This window comes from Triticum dicoccoides, chromosome 5B (genome assembly GCF_002162155.2).
Source record: "Triticum dicoccoides isolate Atlit2015 ecotype Zavitan chromosome 5B, WEW_v2.0, whole genome shotgun sequence".
NCBI classification, from domain to species: Eukaryota; Viridiplantae; Streptophyta; class Magnoliopsida; order Poales; family Poaceae; genus Triticum; species Triticum dicoccoides.
Genome location: NC_041389.1, coordinates 199,491,542 through 199,511,029, shown reverse-complemented (window position 1 = coordinate 199,511,029; position 19,488 = coordinate 199,491,542).

Genomic DNA, 19,488 nt, shown 5'->3' with positions numbered 1-19,488 from the left:
CCATAATAATAAAACTCGGGTGACAACACTTTCTCAAAATAATCATAACATGATATAACAAAATGGTATCTCGCTAGCCCTTTCTGAGACCGCAAAACATAAATGCAGAGCACCTTTAAAGATCAAAGACTGACTAAACATTGTAATTCATGGTAAAAGAGATCCAGTCAAGTCATACCCAATATAAACCAATAATAATGAATGCAAACGACAGTGTGCTCTCCAGCGGGTGCTTTTTAATAATAAGGGTGATGACTCAACATAAAAGTAAATAGATAGGCCCTTCGCAGAGGGAAGCAGGGATTTGTAGAGGTGCCAGAGCTCGGTTTTGAAATAGAGATAAATTATATTTTGAGCGGCATACTTTCATTGTCAACATAACAACTAAAAGACGACGATATCTTCCATGCTAAACAGATTATAGGCGGTTCCCAAACAGAATGGTAAAGTTTATACTCCCCCTCCTCCACAAGCATCAATCCATGGCTTGCTCGAAACAACGAGTGCCTCCAACATTCAACGGGTCCCAGGGGGAGTTTTGTTTGCAGTTATTTTGATTTAGTTTGCATAAAGCATGGGACTGGACATCCCGAATACCAGCCATTTTCTCGTGAATGAGGAGCGGAGTCCACTCCTCTTGAGAATAACCCGCCTAACACAGAAGATAAGGGCAGCTCTAGTTGACATATGAGCTATTCGAGCATGCAAAACAAAATGTTTATTTGAAGGTTTAGAGTTTGGCACATACAAATTTACTTGGAACGGCAGGTAAATACCGCATATAGGAGGGTATGGTGGACTCATATGGAATAACTTTGGGGTTTAAGGAGTTTGGATGCACAAGCAGTATTCCCGCTTAGTACAAGTGAAGGCTAGCAAAAGACTGGGAAGCGACCAACTGAGAGAGCGACAACAGTCGTAAACATGCATTAAAATTAATTCACACCGAGTACAAGCATGGGTAGGATATAATCCACCATGAACATAAATATCATGAAGGCTATGTTGATTTGATTCAACTACATGCGTGAACATGTGCCAACTCTAGTCACTCAATACATTTAAAGGAGGATACCATCCCATTATACCACATCATAATCATTCTAATAGCATGTTGGCATGCAAGGTAAACCATTATAACTCATAGCTAATCAAGCATGGCATAAGCAACTATAATCTCTAAATGTCATTGCAAATATGTTTACTTCATAACAACTGAATCAGGAACGATGAATCATCATATTTACAAAAACAAGAGAGGTCGAGTTCATACCAGCTTTTCTCTTCCCAATAAGTCCATCATATATCATCATTATTGCCTTTCACTTGCACGACCGAACGGTGTGTATAATAATAATAGTGCACATGCATTGGACTAAGCTGGAATCTGCAAGCATTCAACTCAAGAGAGAAGACAAGTAATATGGGCTCTAAGTTAAATAAACAATCATGCATATAAGAGCCACTAAGCATTTTCAATATGGTCTTCTCGACCCCCAAAGAAAGGAAAGAAAATAAAAACTATTTACACGGGAAAGCTCCCAACAACTAAAAGAAGAACGGGAAATATTTTTGGGTTTTCTTTTTAATTCTCCTACAAGCATGGAAAGTAAACTAACTAATTTTTTTGTTTTTTCTTAAAGTTTAACAAACACACAAGAAGAAAACAGGAAAAAGAAATTTAAACTAGCATGGATATTACAGTGAAAAAGTATGAGCACCGACATCTAGCAATGAGTGTGTGTGAACATGAATGTAATGTCGGTGGGAAATACGTATTCCCCCAAGCTTAGGCTTTTGGCCTAAGTTGGTCTATTGCCAAGGATGGCCTGGCAGATATCCGTAGGTGAAGCTGGGGTCATAGTGTGACGCAACATAGTTGGGATCATAATGTGATGAAGAGGACTCTGATTTCCACTGGCTGGCAACCGTCTCAGGATCCCAAGAATAAACCGACATTCGCGGAGGCTCATCTTGTGGCTCCGGTTTCGGGGCTGGTGCAGGATTCCGATAGGCTTGAACGGCCGCCCACGGAACAATGTGAGGCTCTGCATACAAGTTAAACAAAGAAGGAGCAGGCAAAGTAATAGTCTCAGGGTGATGTTTATCAAAGTATAATTTATATTTGAGCTCTCCATCGCGACTCTTAATAAGAAAATCATGCGCTATCATACTCTTGTAATCTAGATAAGCACGGGGCAGCGCTGTTTCTTCTTTCTCCGCATGCCTAATAGGTATTTCAAAATGTTCAGCTAGGCGCGAAGCATAAATGCCTCCAAATATGGGGCCCTTAGTACGGTTCAAACTTAACCATCTAGCAACAATTCCACCCATACTAACAGAGTTATCGCGGTATAAACCATGGAGCAAAATAATAATATCAGGAATACTAAGGTTCCCACAGTTCCCGCGTCCAATCAAGCAACGACTAGCAAATATGACAAAGTAGCGTAAAACAGGATAATGAATGCTAGTGATCCTCGCATCAGAAACCTTCCTGGTTTCTCCCACCGTGATAGTGTTAATAAAAGCTTCTACTTCGTTACGGTGGGGTTCATCTAAGGTGCCTTCAAATGGTATTCTGCAAACCTTGTAGAATTCTTCTAGTGTCATCTCTTTAACAACGTCATATAAATGAAACTCTACTGTTGGAGGTGATTTCTTAGGGAAAAAATAGAAGTCTTGCACAAAAGTATTCGTGAGTAAGAGATACTGAGGACGTTGGTCATGGAGGAAGTTGGTGAGGCCGGCATTCTCAATCAATACATAGAAGTCTTCATGAATCCCAGCTCTCCTCAAGAAGTCATCGGAGGGCCATTCACACAGCCGGACCTCCGCGGTGCGAGGTAAATTAAATTTGGGCTTCTCCTCTTCCTCCTTTTGTTTTTCCTTAGAGCTTTGGCTCGACGAGCCCCTCAAAAGTCTCTTCATTATTTCTGAAACAATCTGAAATTTTTAGTAACCTCAAATAAAAGTGAACAAACTTCAATAAAATTGATAGCAACAACTCCCACAAGTGCCTAGGGCCTATATCAAGCATTATAACTACTTGGAACCATATAAATTTGACATGCAAGCTCAAGAACATGGCCACCTATGCAGCACAAATTTGCAATGAATAAAGCACTAGAACAAAAACTAATTGGACCAATGGAGGAGTCACATACCAAGGAACAATCTCCCCAAGCAGTTTTGCGAGAGGTGCTTTGAGCAAGGAGATCGAAAATCACAGCAACGGGGGCTGGAACTCGTGCTTGAGTTGGTTTTTCGTGTTTGTGTGAGACAGAGGAAGAAGATGGGTGCAGGAATAAGTGGAGGAGGGCCACCATGGGCCCACGAGGCAGGGGGGCGCGCCCAGGGGGTAGGGCGCGCCCTCCACCCTCGTGACCAGGTGGCAGCTCCCCCGTGGTGATTTTTGCACAGTAAATTCTCAAATATTCCCGAAAAAATCATATTAAATTGGCATGGCATTCTGAGGACTTTTATTTTCGGGATATTTTTATATTGCACGGGTAAGTCAGGAAACAGACAGAAAAATACTATTTTACTTTATTTCTACTAAATAACAAAAAATATAAAGAGGGTACAGAAGGTTGTGCTTCTAGTTTCATCCATCTTGTGATCATCAAAATGAACCCACCAACAAGGTTGATCAAGTCTTGTTAACAAATTCATTCCGAATAATCACGGAACCGGAGAAATTTCGAATGACACTAAGTTACCTCAATGGGGATATGAAAATCCCCAACAATAAGAATATCATACTTTTTCTTGACAGTAGGGAGAGGAAATTCAAAACCCCCAAATATAATCGATGGTGATGAAGTCATGTACCTAGGGTAGGGTCATGAACCTGTCCTAGGTACCCTTCCCAAGGACATCTTTAGAAGAAACTCCCTTCCAGTCGACCTGGAAGGATTCCACTCGACGGACTCGAAGACACTCGACCATGAAGATTCACTCGACCATGAAGAGTCCAAGAGCCAGTCTGTATCCAAACGGTCTGTAATTAAGTAGTCTTTATGGCCATGATGACACTTTATGTAAGGCGTTACCTGTAACGCCAGGCCTTAATGCACTTTAAACCCTCTGCTACGTGGGCTGGCTAGGTCTTGGCAGACACTATATGAGCCACCCCCTCCACTGGCAGAATGGTTCGCACACCTATAACTCATACGCTTATAATCCAGTCGACTGCCTGCGGGCTCCGAGACGTAGGGTTGTTACTTCCTCCAAGAAGGGCCTGAACTCGTAAATCCCTTGCGTATACAACTGCTCCATAGCTAAGATCTTGCCTCTCCATACCTACCCCCATTCTACTGTCAGTCTTAGTACCACGACAGTTGGCGCCCACCTTGGGGCCGGTGTCTTAGCGACTTATTGGAGAAGTTGCAATTGTTCCGGTCGCCTTCATCATGGTTTCTGGCGGAGTTCTGGTCGAGGGCCGCGAGATCCATCTCGGCGCGCTCACGTTCAACGCCGACGACTTCACTTGGCTCCAGGAGGCTCCACTCGACATCGACGCGCTTCCCGTCTGCGGGGCGACGCACTTTCGTGCATGTGTCCGCGGCGTCCTACTGCGGCAACCGTCGGCTCCGTATCGGTTGACTCCTTTGTCGTCCTCCCTCCCTGTCTCCCGCCAGCGCAAGCGCTCTGGTCGGTCGAGACTTCAGCGATGGGTGAGACACGTAGTGGCTCGTCAATCGGCCACCACCCAAGTCACGACAATCAAGCCCGATGAGTCTCTCTACGGCCTGTTCGATCTGTCGACTGGCTCCGTAGAGACTGCATCCGAGTGCGACAGCAGTGATCCAATGGCGGAGGTCCTGATGGTCAATGGGACTCGTAGTCCTCCCGGCTTCCCCCACACTGATGGGGCGGACGGCGGAGGCGACCCCGCTCAGGTCCACGAGGAATATCAACCCGAGCCACTCACTTCTCTGCAAAGGGAAGATCTTCGCCGTCGGAATGTGGATGCTCTGCATACTCCCATCGTAGGAGAAACCCCCGAGGCTCGTGCCTTGGAGGATGCGCGTTTGGCCAACTTGGCTGAGCGCACTCGACTGGAGAACCTCCAGTGAGCACTCGACGAACGCACGCGGCAACGAGTACCCGACTCCAGTCGACGTCAACTCTTTCCACAACCAACTCAGGTATATCGAACCCGGTTCAGAATCTAGCAGCTGCAGCCCGTATCGCAGAGTCAATTCAGCCCTCTCAGTCGGAGGCTGGCAGAGGCTTGATGCAGATCCGAGATTTGCTCCGGGCAGCAAGAGATCAGAATTCGGTGGTGTCACAGTCACGCAATAGGATTCACAGTCGATCCTTCGCTGCGAATACAGTCCAGTCGGCTCATAGCCCAAGGTCGCCTCCGCGGCGTGAGGGACGTGGGGGTCGACGTGATTAGTATGATGACCGATTCGATCGTGATGATCGGCGTCAAGTGCCCACTCCTCCCCCAAGGGGTGGGTCTTACGCCCCTCGGCAGCAAGATGACAGGCGTCAGCACAGTGTTGGGCGGAGATCTCTGGTCGACCCCAGGGAACCAGGCTTTGACGCGAGATCCATCATCGTGCAAGGTTTGGTCGACCGGAACAGAGCTCATCGAGAAGGCCACGACAGAGATGCGCCCACCAGCAGCCGAGTCCATGTCTCAGGACCAGAATGTTTTAGCAGAGCCATCAGAGTCGCGGTGATTCCTCCCAACTTCAGGTTGGCGACTGGGGTAAGTAAGTTCACTGGTGAGTCCAAGCCCGAAACTTGGCTCGAGGACTACCGAGTGGCTGTGCAGATTGGCGGTGGCAATGATGAGGTGGCCATGAAACACCTACCACTCATGTTGGAGGGTTCGGCCAGGGCCTGGTTGAATCAGCTAGCTCCTAGCAGCATTTACACTTGGGAAGATCTTGCCCGAGTGTTCGTCAGGACATTTGACGGAACTTGCAAGCGACCAGCAGGACTGACAGAGCTGCAGGTATGCGTGCAAAAGTCGAATGAGACCCTGAGAAATTACATCCAGAGATGGATCACATTGCATCATACGGTGGAGAACGTGTCTGATCATGAAGCAGTCTGTGCCTTCAAGGATGGTGTTAAGAACAGAGAGTTAAGTTTGAAGTTTGGTCGGACCGGAGATATGACCCTGAGTCGAATGATGGAGATTGCCACCAAATACACCAATGGTGAAGAAGAGGATCGACTCCGGAGTGGCAAATACAAGCCGAGTCAGTCGGAAAAAGGAAACTCCAGTCGGAAGCAGAAGCGGAAAGCCGAGCCAGCTGCTCCTGGAGAGGCCCTGGCCGTGACACAGGGCAAATTCAAAGGGAAACCCAAAGGATCCTGGAACACCAAGAAGGTGAAGGATAAGGAAGGAAATGACGTGATGGATCTGCCATGTCACATCCACACGAAGAAAGACGAAGAGGGTAACTTCATCTACCCAGAACATACCACTCGCCAGTGCCGGCTCTTAATCCAGCAGTTTCAAGGAAAACAGTCCAAGGATAAGGAGAAGGAGTCAGACAAGGCTGTGGACAAAGAGGACAGTGACGAAGGGTACCCCCATGTCAATTCCACCCTGATGATTTTTGCTGACATGGAGAGCAAAAGTCGATTGAAAGTTGTCAACCGTGAGGTGAATATGGTCGCTCCGGCAACACCCAGCTATCTGAAATGGTCTCAGACCGCCATTATGTTCGACCAGTCTGATCACCCGACACACATAGCCACCCCTGGGAGGCAATCTTTGGTGGTCGACCCAGTCGTCGAAGGCACTCGACTGACTAAGGTTCTGATGGATGGCGGCAGTGGATTGAATATATTGTATGCGGAGACGCTAAAAGGAATGGGCATTCCGATGTCCAGACTCAGTTCCAGCAACATGAGTTTCCATGGAGTCATTCCTGGAAAGAAGGCTGAGTCACTCAGCCAAATAGCTCTAGATGTGGTTTTCGGCGATTCGAAGCATTTCCGTAAAGAGAAGCTGACATTTGAAGTCGTGGATTTCCAGAGTGCTTATCACGCTATCTTGGGCAGGCCAGCTTATGCACGGTTCATGGCTCGACCATGTTACGTATACCTCAAACTGAAGATGCCTGGCCCCAAGGGTGTGATCACCATCACTGGCAATCGGAAAAAGGCAGAAGAGTGTTTTCAGAAGGGCTCAAAGATTGCAGTTTCTCAGATAACAGTGGTGGAGCTGGAAGAATATCAGAAAAATGCAGATCCGAGTGATTTATTGCGGGCCAAGAAGCCTGCCACAGAGTCAGCATTCTAGTCGTCTGGTGAGATGAAACCCGTTCACATTCACCCGACCGACCCCAGTGCTGCTCCGACTCATATTTCCACAACACTCGACTCTAAATAGGAAGAAGCGCTCATCCAGTTCCTCCGTGAGAACTGGGAAATCTTTGCATGGAAGCCTGTTGACATGCCGGGTGTTCCCAGGGGGCTAGCTGAGCATCGTTTACGAGTCGACCCAAAAGCAAAACCTGTCAAAGAACATCTTCGACGGTCCGCCATCCAGAAGAGAAAGGCCATTGGCGAGGAGGTGGCTCGGCTCCTGGCAGCGGAGTTTATCCGAGAGGTTTACCACTCCGAGTGGCTTGCCAATGTTGTCATGGTCCCCAAGAAGGACAAGTCACTTCGCATGTGCATCAGTTTCAAACATATCAATCGGGCCTGCCCAAAAGATCATTTTCCTCTTCCTCGCATCGACCAAATTGTCGACTCGACTGCGGGATGTGAGAGATTGTCTTTTTTAGACGCCTATTCCGGGTACCATCAGATCCGTCTGTATGGACCCGACGAGATCAAAACAACTTTCATCACTCCATTCGGGTGCTTTTGCTATGTCACCATGCCATTCGGCCTCAAGAATGCCGGAGCCACATTTATGAGGATGATTCAGAAGTGTTTACTCACTCAAATCAGTCGGAACGTGGAAGCGTACATGGATGATATTGTGGTCAAATCACGGAAGGGTTCTGACCTGCTGACTAACCTCGCCGAAACATTTGCCAATCTCAGGAGATATGATATCAAGCTCAATCCATCAAAGTGCACATTCGGAGTTCCCGGTGGAAAGTTACTCGGTTTTCTCGTTTCCGAACGAGGAATCGACGCTAACCCAGAAAAAGTTGGCACTATACTCCGAATGAAACGCCCTGTGCGTGTGCACGATGTCCAGAAGCTTACTGGATGCTTGGCCGCATTAAGTCGATTCATCTCTCGCCTCGGTGAAAAGGCATTGCCTCTTTACCGACTGATGAAGAAGTCAAACAAGTTTGAGTGGACTCCAGAAGCTGATGCAGCATTTGCCGAGCTAAAAGCTCTGCTATCCACCCAGCCGGTGCTTGCTGCTCCAATCAGCAAAGAGCCTCTGTTGCTTTACATTGCAGCCACAGGACAAGTCGTCAGTACAGTACTTACGGTCGAGCGGGAAGAAGAAGGGAAAGCCTTCAAAGTTCAGCGCCCAGTATATTATCTTTCCGAAGTTTTGACCCCATCGAAGCAAAGATACCCTCATTATCAGAAGTTCGTGTATGGGATCTACATGACCACGAAGAAGGTTGCTCATTATTTCTATGATCATTCCATTACAGTCGTCAGCGACGCCCCACTTTCAGAGATTCTGCACAACAGAGATGCAACTGGTTGAGTGGCGAAATGGGCGATTGAACTCCTTCCCCTTGATATCAAGTTTGAGGCAAAGAAAGCCATTAAGTCCCAAGCAATAGCAGATTTCCTTGCCGAGTGGATTGAACAACAGCAACCTACTCAAGTTCACTCGGAGCATTGGACCATGTTCTTTGATGGCTCTAAGATGTTAAATGGTTCCGGTGCTAGGGTAGTATTGGTTTCCCCCCGAGGAGATAAGCTCAGATATGTGCTCCTGATCCACTTTGATTCCTCCAATAATGAAGCAGAATACGAGGCACTTTTATATGGGTTGCGCATGGCCATTTCACTCGGCGTCCGTTGCCTTATGGTTTATGGCGACTCAGATTTGGTGGTCAATCAGGTGATGAAGGAATGGGACGTTAGAAGCCCAGCCATGACTGGATACTGCAATGCAGTGAGAAAGCTTGAAAAGAAATTTGAAGGGTTAGAGCTCCATCATATACCCCGACTGAAGAATCAAGCGGCTGATGATTTGGCGAAGATAGGTTCCAAGAGAGAAGCCATTCCCAGTGATGTGTTCTTGGAGCATATCCATACTCCATCAGTTAAAGAAGATCCTTTTACCGAAGAAGCTTCGCAGCCCAAAAGTGTCATAGATCCGACTGAAGTTGAAGTTCCAGCAGTGGTCGACCTGATCATGGAAGTGTTGGTGATCGCTCCCGATTGGACAGTGCAGTATATCGCGTATATCTTAAAGAAAGAGCTCCCGGAGGATGAAGAAGAGGCTCGACAAATCGTCCGCCGATCTAAAGCCTTTACCGTGATAAGGGGACAGTTGTACAGAGAAAGCGCGACTGGAGTTGGTCAGAAATGTATAACGCCAGAAGAAGGTCGGATAATCCTTGACGATATCCACTTGGGGACCTGTGGCCATCATGCGTCCTCTCGGACCATTGTGGACAAAGCATACCGAGCAGGATTTTACTGGCCAAGAGCGAATGAAATGACAAAGGAGATAGTCGACAAGTGTGAAGGACGTCAATTTTACTCCAATATGTCACACAAGCCCGCCTCAGCCTTAAAGACCATACCACTCATCTGGCCTTTCGCTGTATGGGGATTGGACATGGTTGGACCTCTGAGAACAGGCAGAAGCGGCTTCACCCATGTGCTGGTAGCAGTCGACAAGTTCACCAAGTGGATTGAGGCTAAACCCATCAAGAATCTTGATGCCGGCACTGCTGTCAGCTTCATCAGGGAGTTGATATTCAGATATGGAGTTCCACACAACATCATCACTGACAACGGGTCAAACTTCGATTCCGAGGAATTCAGAGCTTTCTGCACATCTCAGGGCACACGAGTCGACTATGCTTCAGTCGCTCACCCTCAGTCGAATGGACAGGCAGAACGAGCAAATGGCTTGATTCTCAAAGGGTTGAAACCCCGATTGATGCGCGATCTCAAGCACGCAGCTGGTGCATGGGTCGACGAACTTCTGTCAGTGCTTTGGGGATTAAGGACCACACCTAACCGGTCGACTGGGAGAACTCCGTTCTTCTTGGTCTACGGAGCTGAAGCAGTCTTGCCGAGTGACCTGCTTCACAACGCACCCCGAGTCGAACTCTACAATGAAGCTGAAGCAGAGCAAGCCCGGCAGGACGCAGTCGACCTTCTAGAAGAAGAAAGGGAGATGGCCTTGATCCGATTCACCATTTATCAGCAGGACTTGCGTCGCTTCCACGCCAAAAACGTGAAGAGTCGAGCCTTCCAGGAAGGAGATTTGGTTCTCCAAGTGGATCAACAGAAGCCACACAAGCTTGCTCCTTCTTGGGAAGGCCCCTTCATCGTAACCAAGGTTCTCCACAATGGAGCATACCGTCTTTACAATGTCGAGCACCAGATCGACGAGCCCCGAGCTTGGAACGCCGAGCTGCTCCGCCCCTTTTACACTTAAGTATGCACTCGGAAATGTAATAAAAGTACTTCTGTAGTTCATTTTTCAAAGACAATAGTGTTATAATTTTCCCAGTGATTGTTGTTACTTTTGTTCACATAAAGATCCCCCCAGTGGGTGGCTTAGCTGCGAATCCATTTCGCCTAAGTTTGTAAAAATCCTACCGAGTGGTGAGCCAGCCTCACACTCGGAGGCTTAGCTGCGAATCCGTTTCGCCTAAGGTCAATAAAATCATACCGAGTGGTGATCCAGCCTCCCACTCGGAGGCTTAGCCGTAGTCCAAGTACTCGCCTAAGTTCAATAAAATCCTATCGAGTGGTGAGCTAGCCTCCCACTCGGAGGCTTAGCTGCAGTCCAAGTGCTCGCCGAAGTTCAATAAAATCTACCAAGTGGTGAGCCAGTCTCCCACTCGGAGGCTTAGCTGCAGTCCAAGTACTCGCCTATGTTTCAACGAAATCCTACCGAGTGGTGAGCCAGCCCCCCACTCGGAGGCTTAGCTGCAGTCCAGGTACTCGCCTAAGTTTCAACAAAATCCTGCCGAGTGGCGAGCCAGCCTCCCACTCAGGGGCTTAGCTACAGCATAGCCCTCGCCTAAGTACAAGTATAACGTGCGCTCCGCAAGGAAGACGAGGTGCAGGTCGACTGCTACCCTCTCCTTCCGAGCTACGCCACAAGTATAATGTGCACTCCGCAAGGAAGACGAGGTGTAGGTCGACTGCTACCCTCTCCTTCCAAGCCACGCCACAAGTATAATGTGCGCTCCGCAAGGAAGACAAGGTGCAGGTCGATTGATGCCTTCTTCTTCATAGGTACGCCACAGAAACCCTACCGAGTGGAGAGCAGACCTCCCACTCGGGGGCTTAGCTGCAGCCCAGTGCTCGCCTAAGATTTTGGAAATCCTACCGAGTGGAGAGCAGACCTCCCACTCGGGGGCTTAGCTGCAGCCCAGCGCTCGCCTAAGTTCTTGAAAATCCTACCGAGTGGAGAGCAGACCTCCCACTCGGGGGCTTAGCTGCAGCCCAGCGCTCGCCTAAGTTTTTGAAAATCCTACCGAGTGGAGAGCAGACCTCCCACTCGGGGGCTTAGCTGCAGCCCAGCGCTCGCCTAAGTTTTTGAAAATCCTACCGAGTGGAGAGCAGACCTCCCACTCGGGGGCTTAGCTGTAGCCCAGCGCTCACCTAAGTTCTTGAAAATCCTACCGAGTGGAGAGCAAACCTCCCACTCGGGGGCTTAGCTGCAGCCCAGTGCTCGCCTAAGAATGATAAGGTACAAGTCGTTTGCAATATGTGCTTCATCCTAGCCTGCAAAAGGGGCATCTCAAACACCAGGGTATAGACCAAGCGAAAGACGGCGTTAGTTCGAAGGCAGATGCAAACATATGCAACATCGAATCCAAGTTCAGATAACGTCTTACAGAACCAGAAGTGCTAGGCACTAAGCCCGCTAAAGTTTATCGGTTACAAAAACCACTCGGCATACCGAGGCAAATTTAAAGCATCAAGCATAGAAGTTTTTTACCCTCCTGTGGAGGGCTGGAAGGCGCAACGAATTCGTCCAGGTCGATTCCATCTGTGATCCGAGTGGCAGCGGCGATGAAGGTCTCCATGAAGGATCGGAAGTCATGCTTTTTGGTATTGGCCACCTTGAGAGCTGCCAGCTTGTCCTCTCGCGCTTCCTTACAGTGAACACGGGCCAAAGATAGAGCAACGTCCGCACCGCACCTGGCAGAAGACTTCTTCCATTCTCGCACTCGACTTGGAACATCGTTCAGTCGAGTCATCAGAGACTCAAGGTCATTCTGAAGGCCAGAGTGCTGTGTCGATGCGAGAAGTTGCAACCTTCAGCCTTGCAAGATAGTCGACAACGACAGCAACGCGAGACTCAAGTCGGAGCACATTCATAGCGGCTTCGTCCTTCACAGGAGAGTTGATGGGATCTAGGCTCGTCTCCAGTCGACCAGTATCCTCCTCAAAGTTCTGGCAGAACTCTGCAGACACAACCCCAAAGTTAAGACAGCAGTTTGATGGCAAGATCATAGTTAAAAGGCCTGTCTGATACAAAGGATTACCTTCGAGCATGAGGAATAGCTTCTTGGCGAGTCCTCCCAGATAAGCCTCCAGATCATTCTTCTTTCCCGCCAACTCGCTGGCCTTGTCACTCAAAGCAATCTTGTCATTCTTCAGTCGGCTGACCTCCTTGTTGGCCGCATCAAGAGCAGCTTTTAGATTGGTATTTTCCTCTTCAAGCTTGGTGATTGAGGCCAGCTTTTCTTCTACGAGCTTGGTTTTCTCTGAAGCTGCTTTCTGCGCCTCAGCAAAGTCAAGATCCTTCTTCTTCAGAGAATCCCTCAGTTTATCTGCAAAATCACAGTGAAATCAGACTTAGGAATGAATAAGAAACAAAGACAGTCATCAAGGTTCTCACCAAACATACCTTTTGCCTCCTCCTTCGCCTTCGTGAAGTTCTCCTGGACAAGCTTCAGATCAAGTTCGAGCTGGATATGCTTGTTCTCCAACTCAGTATAACGAGCTGCAAGCTCGCAAGATTTCTGCGAAGAACCAATCGACAGACGTCAAAGTTAGGTCACTTCCGAGTGACTAAGGAAAAATCATAGCATTTCTAAGACTACAGCCGAATCTAAACATTCGACTGTAGTCTCGGGGACTACACCCAGTGGGTGCACTCAGCGTGCCCCCACTAGTTCTATCAGCCAGAGTCGATCAGTCGACCAAAAAAAAGACAGAAAGGCTAACCACCAGCAGATAGCCACAAAAAAGAGGTGTTCTTCAGACTGTAGTCGACTGCCAGCAGTCGACCACAGTCTCGGGGAATACATCCAGTGGGTGCACTCAGCGTGCCCCCCACCGGTCTATGATTCCATTCGACCTGATCGAGTAAAGAAAATAACGAGAAACAACTTAAGACATAAAGACTATGGTCGACTGCCAGCAGTCCACCATAGCCTTGGGGACTACACCCAGTGGGTGCACTCAGCGTGCCCCCACCAATCCAGAATTTCAATCGACGCACCCAGTGGGTGTACGAGAAATACTAAGATTTTCAGAAAAAAAGTTTTCAGGTATCATATCCTAACAGAACAGGCGGTGATCGACTAACCTGAACATTGCTCTGAAGAGCTGAACTGGCATCATAAGCCGCTTGACTGGCGTCTCGGATCGCCTTCACTTGCTCCATCATGACCCCTGCCTGGCGTATGGCTTCTTTAACAGCGCTTGCTTGGTCTTCTGGGACGTGGTGGGTCGAGAAAAGCGAAGGCTGATCAACACTCGATGACGAAGGGCGTGCACTCGTCAGCGGCACCGCAAAGGATACGGTAGGCCGAGTGATGTTGTCCCCCTCCACAACCAACGTCTTGGGTGCTGACACGACCTAAGCTGCCTTGCCAGCAGACGCTTTCCTATTCCTCCTCTGCCTCAGTGGTTCCTTGTCATCGTCATCAGGAAGGTCAATGATGATGTTAGTTGGAGCTGCAGAAAAGAGTCAAAGTTAAAGACAAAGACCCTACCGACTGAAGACGGAACTACAAAGGTCATACCAGGGTTGGAAGTGACAACATCTTCCATTTCGTGGTCTTCAGGTCTGGTCGAGGTATCAGAAGTAGCAGCACTACAGTTTCAGAAATCAGTCGGTCAGCTAACGAATCGACCAAGAGTAAATCCATGAGAAACAAGGAGACACAAGTTACATCATTACCCAGAAATAGTGGGAATCGCCATCCTAATCTTCGGTAAGGCCTTCGTCGGCTTTGACGGCGCCACTTGAGATTGCTTCGGCGCTTTTTCAGTCGGCATCGGAGAGGTTGTCCGAGGACGCTTGGTCGACTGAACAACAGGCGCAACTCCTTTGCCACGCTCGACTGCAGGATCATGGACAAGTTTGGATCTCCTTTCGGAACGGGGAGGCGCGACTTCCTCCTCCTCTTCCTCGTCGAAGCCAGCATCTTCATCACCCTCATCGCCATCCGATTCCCACTCCTCTTGACTTTCACCTCCACTTCCTTCCTCCTCCTCAGTCGGTGCCTGCGCCCCGTTGGGCATCGAATACAACTTAGTGGTAGCCTGGAAGACAACAAAACAAGACAAGGGTCAATCAACCAATTTGCAGTGAAACAAAATGAATGAAACAGGATCACAACCGGGGATAAGTGGTCATACCGTGTCTAGTTCATAAGACTGGTCGAGCGGTGGGATCCTCCTAGCCCCACGAGGGTTGTCTTTGTTCCCCGTGATGGCAACCATCATCTCTCTAGTGTGGCATCGTCGACCTCCTCTGGGTGGACCCGAGTGGTGTCCTCGGTACCAGAGTACAACCATATCGGGTGGCCTCGGTACTGGAGTGGCTGAATGCGCCATTGAAGAAAAACCTCCAAAAGATCCATGCCAGTGACCCCGTCGCGAATGAGTTGAACTACACGCTCCATCAACATTTTAACCAGAGCCTTTTCCTCCGAAAGTACCTTCAGGGAAGATGGTTTGTTCACTCGGTCCATGGAGAACGGAGGGAGACCAGTCGACTGCCCCGGCGTCGACTCGTCTTGGCAGTAGAACCAAGTCGGCTGCCACCCTCTAACCGATTCGGGAAGGGTCATGGCTGGAAAAGCACTCTTACTCCTCATTTGGACCCCGAGACCCCCACACATCTGGATTACTTTGGTCCTCTCGTCATTCGAACTCGCCTTTTTCACCGTCTGAGAACGACAAGTGAATATGTGCTTGAAGAGACCCCAGTGCGGCCGACAACCCAGGAAGTTCTCGCACAGAGACACGAAAGCGGCGAGATAGGCAATGGAGTTGGGAGTGAAGTTATGGAGTTGTGCCCCGAAGAAGTTCAGAAACCCTTGAAAGAAAAGATTCGGCGGCAGAGAGAACCCGCGATCGACATGGGTGGCTAAGAGAACGCACTCACCCTCTTGAGGCTGCGGTTGCCATTCCGCCCCCAGAAGCCTTGCTGACCCATGGGAGATCAGTCCCTCATGGGCCAGATCGTCGACATCCTTCTGGGTGATGGTCGAGCGGATCCAGTCTCCTTGGACCCAGCCTTGCGGCAGGCGGGACTGCGATGAAGATCCGCCCCGACTGGTCGCTCTCCCCTTCACTTTCACCGTCCCTGTCGCCTTCTTCGCTCGCTCCAAGGCCGCCGTCTTCTCCTTCACCATCGTCGCTGGCGAGGCGCACGAGGAGCAGATGAGTGGAGATAAAAGCGGGCGCAGCGGGCGAGGTTGAGGAATGGGGAGAGGGGAATGAAGACGCACTGTTCAAAAACCCCCGTCCGACGCCTTATATAAGGTCACTTCCGAGTGGCTGACCGGTAGGCCCGGGCGATCCTGTCAAATCCCGAAACAGTCGCGCGGGCGATACGTGGCGAAAAAGGCAGTGCGGAAATCAAGGCGTCTTTGCCTTATCCCATCCGAGTATCGCGGTCTTCTCTGCTTTGCGCGCTTCCCAAAATTCAGATCCCACTAAATCCGCTAACAGCAGAGCAACTTGTCAGACGGAAGATCTCCTACGATTCGTCGCTCGGAAATCTCCAAGTTCATAAAGTTCACTCGACAATTTTAAAGAATGGATCAAGGCGACTGAAAGAGAAGTTGACGCCATCGCTAAGAAGTCATTGATCCATAGTGAGACACACTCGCAGCACAAAAATCAGGTCAGAAATACTATCAACTCCTTCCTCACTCAAACCTCGATCCATTCGAGGGCTAATGGTGAAGTCATGTACCTAGGGTAGGGTCATGAACCTGTCCTAGGTACCCTTACCAAGGACATCTTTAGAAGAAACTCCCTTCCAGTCGACCTGGAAGGATTCCACTCGACTGACTCGAAGACACTTGACCATGAAGATTCACTCGACCATGAGGAGTCCAAGAGCCAGTCTGTATCCAAACGGTCTGTAATTAAGTAGTCTTTATGGCCATGATGACACTTTATGTAAGGCGTTACCTGTAACGCCAGGCCTTAATGTACTTTAAACCCTCCGCTACGTGGGCTGGCTGGGTCTTGGCAGACACTATATAAGCCACCCCCCTCCACTGGCAGAAGGGTTCGCACCCCTGTAACTCATACGCTTATAATCTAGTCGACCGCCTCCGGGCTTCGAGACGTAGGGCTGTTACTTCCTCCAAGAAGGGCCTGAACTCGTAAATCCCTTGCGTATACAACTACCCATAACTAAGATCTTGCCTCTCCATACCTACCCCCCATTCTACTGTCAGTCTTAGTACCACGACAGATGGAACTTTTCCAATAGAGTTGATACTATAAACTTGAGGTTGTTTCCTCGGAAAGTGTACCGTATGCCCATTACCATTAACATGAAAAGTGACATTGCCTTTGTTGCAATCAATAACAGCCCCATCGGTATTAAGGAAAGGTCTTCCAAGAATAATAGACACACTATCATCCTCGGGAATATCAAGAATAACAAAGTCCGTTAAAATAGTAACGTTCGCAACCACAACAGGCAAATCCTCACAAATACCGACAGGTATAGCAGTTGATTTATCAGCCATTTGCAAAGATATTTCAGTAGGTGTCAACTTATTCAAATCAAGTCTACGATATAAAGAGAGAGGCATAACACTGACACCGGCTCCAAGATCACATAAAGTAGTTTTAACATAATTTATTTTAATGGAGCATGGTATAATAGGCACTCCGGGATATCCAAGTTTCTTTGGTATTCCACCCTTAAAAGTATAATTAGCAAGCATGGTGGAAATTTCAGCTTCATGTATCTTTCTTTTATTAGTAATAATATCCTTCATATACTTAGCATAAGGATTTGTTTTAAGCACATCAGTTAATCGCATACGCAAAAAGATGGGTCTAATCATTTCAGCAAAGCGCTCGAAATCCTCATCATCCTTTTTCTTGGATGGTTTGGGAGGAAAAGGCATGGGTTTCTGAACCCATGGTTCTCTTTCTTTACCATGTTTCCTAGCAACAAAGTCTCTTTTATCATAACGTTGATTCTTTGATTGTGGGTTATCAAGATCAACAACAGGTTCAACTTCTACATCATTATCATTACTAGGTTGAGCATCATCATGAACATTATCATTAACATTATCACTAGGTTCATGTTCATCACCTGATTGTGTTTCAGCATCAGACATAGAGATATCATTTGGATTATCAGGTGGTTCAGCAATAGGTTCACTAGAAGTTTGCATAGTCCTATCATTTTTCTTTTTCTTCCTCTTAGAAGAACTAGGTACATCAATATTGTTTCTCTGAGAATCTTGCTCGATTCTCTTAGGGTGGCCTTCAGGATACAAAGGTTCCTGAGTCATTCTACCAATTCTAGTAGCCACTCTAACAGCATAGTCATTTTTCTTACTATTCATTTCATCAAGCACTTCTTTCTGAGCTTTAAGTACTTGTTCTACTTGAGTGGTGACCATAGAAGCATGTTTGCTAACAAGTTTAAGTTCACCTCTAATATCAGCCATATAATCACTCAAGCGTTTAATCATAAAGGTATTCTGTTTTAATTGTCTACCAAAATAAGCATTAAAGTCATCTTGCTTAAACATAAAGTCATCAAACTCATCCAAGCACTGACTAGCAATTTTAGTAGGAGGAACTTCAGCTTTATCGTATCTATAGAGAGAATTTACCTTTACTACCTGTGTCGGGATATCGGGAGGTTCTTCAGTAAATAAGTAATTGAGATCATATACTTCTTCAACTGGTGGTAAATTAAGACCATGTATTTCTTCAATAGGAGGTAAATTCTTAACATCTTCAGCTTTAATACCTTTTTCTTTCATAGATTTCTTTGCCTCTTGCATATCTTCGGGACTGAGAAATAGAACACCTCTCTTCCTCGGAGTTGGTTTAGGAATAGGCTCAGTAATTGGCTCAGGAGTTGGCTCAGGAGTTGGCTCAGAGTTGGCTCAGGAGGTGCCCAATTATTTTCATTTGCCAACATATTATTCAATAAAATTTCAGCGTCATCCGGTGTTCTTTCCCTGAAAAGAGAACCAGCACAACTATCCAGGTAATCTCTGGAAGCATCAGTTAGTCCATTATAAAAGATATCAAATATTTCAGGTTTCTTAAGAGGATGATCAGGCAAAGCATTAAGTAACTTGAGAAGCCTCCCCCAAGCTTGTGGGAGACTCTCTTCTTCAATTTGCACAAAATTGTATATTTCCCTCAAAGTAGCTTGTTTCTTATGAGCAGGGCAATATTTAGCAGAGAAGTAATAAATCATATCCTGGGGACTTTGCACACAACCAGGATCATGAGAATTAAACCATTTCTTAGCATCACCCTTTAATGAGAACGGAAATATTTTAAGTAAATAAAGGTGGCGCGATCTCAGATTATTAGTAAACATGGCAGCTATATCATCTAACTTACGAAGATGTGCCACGACAGTTTCAGATTCATAGCCATAAAAAGGATCAGATTCAACCAAAGTAATTATATCTGGATCGACAGAAATATCATAATAATCATAATCAGGAACACAGATAGGTGAAGTAGCAAAAGCAGGGTCGGGTCTCATCCTACCTCTAAAAGATTCTTTACTCCACTTAATTAGCAACCTCTTACGTTCAAGACTATCCTGGCAAGCAAGAACGGCTTCAAAAGATTTAGCACTAAAAAGATAACCCTCGGGAATAGAAGGCATAGGTTCATCATCACTAACATCATCGTGTTCAGGTTCAATAATTTCTCTTTCTCTAGACCTAGCAATTTGCTCATCAAGAAATTCACCGAGTGGCACAGTAGTATCAAGCATAGAAATAGTTTCATCATAAGTATCATGCATAGTAGAAGTGGCATCATCAATAACATGCGACATATCAGAATCAATAGCAGTAGAAGGTTTAGGTGTCGCAAACTTACTCATAACAGAAGGAGAATCTAGTGCAG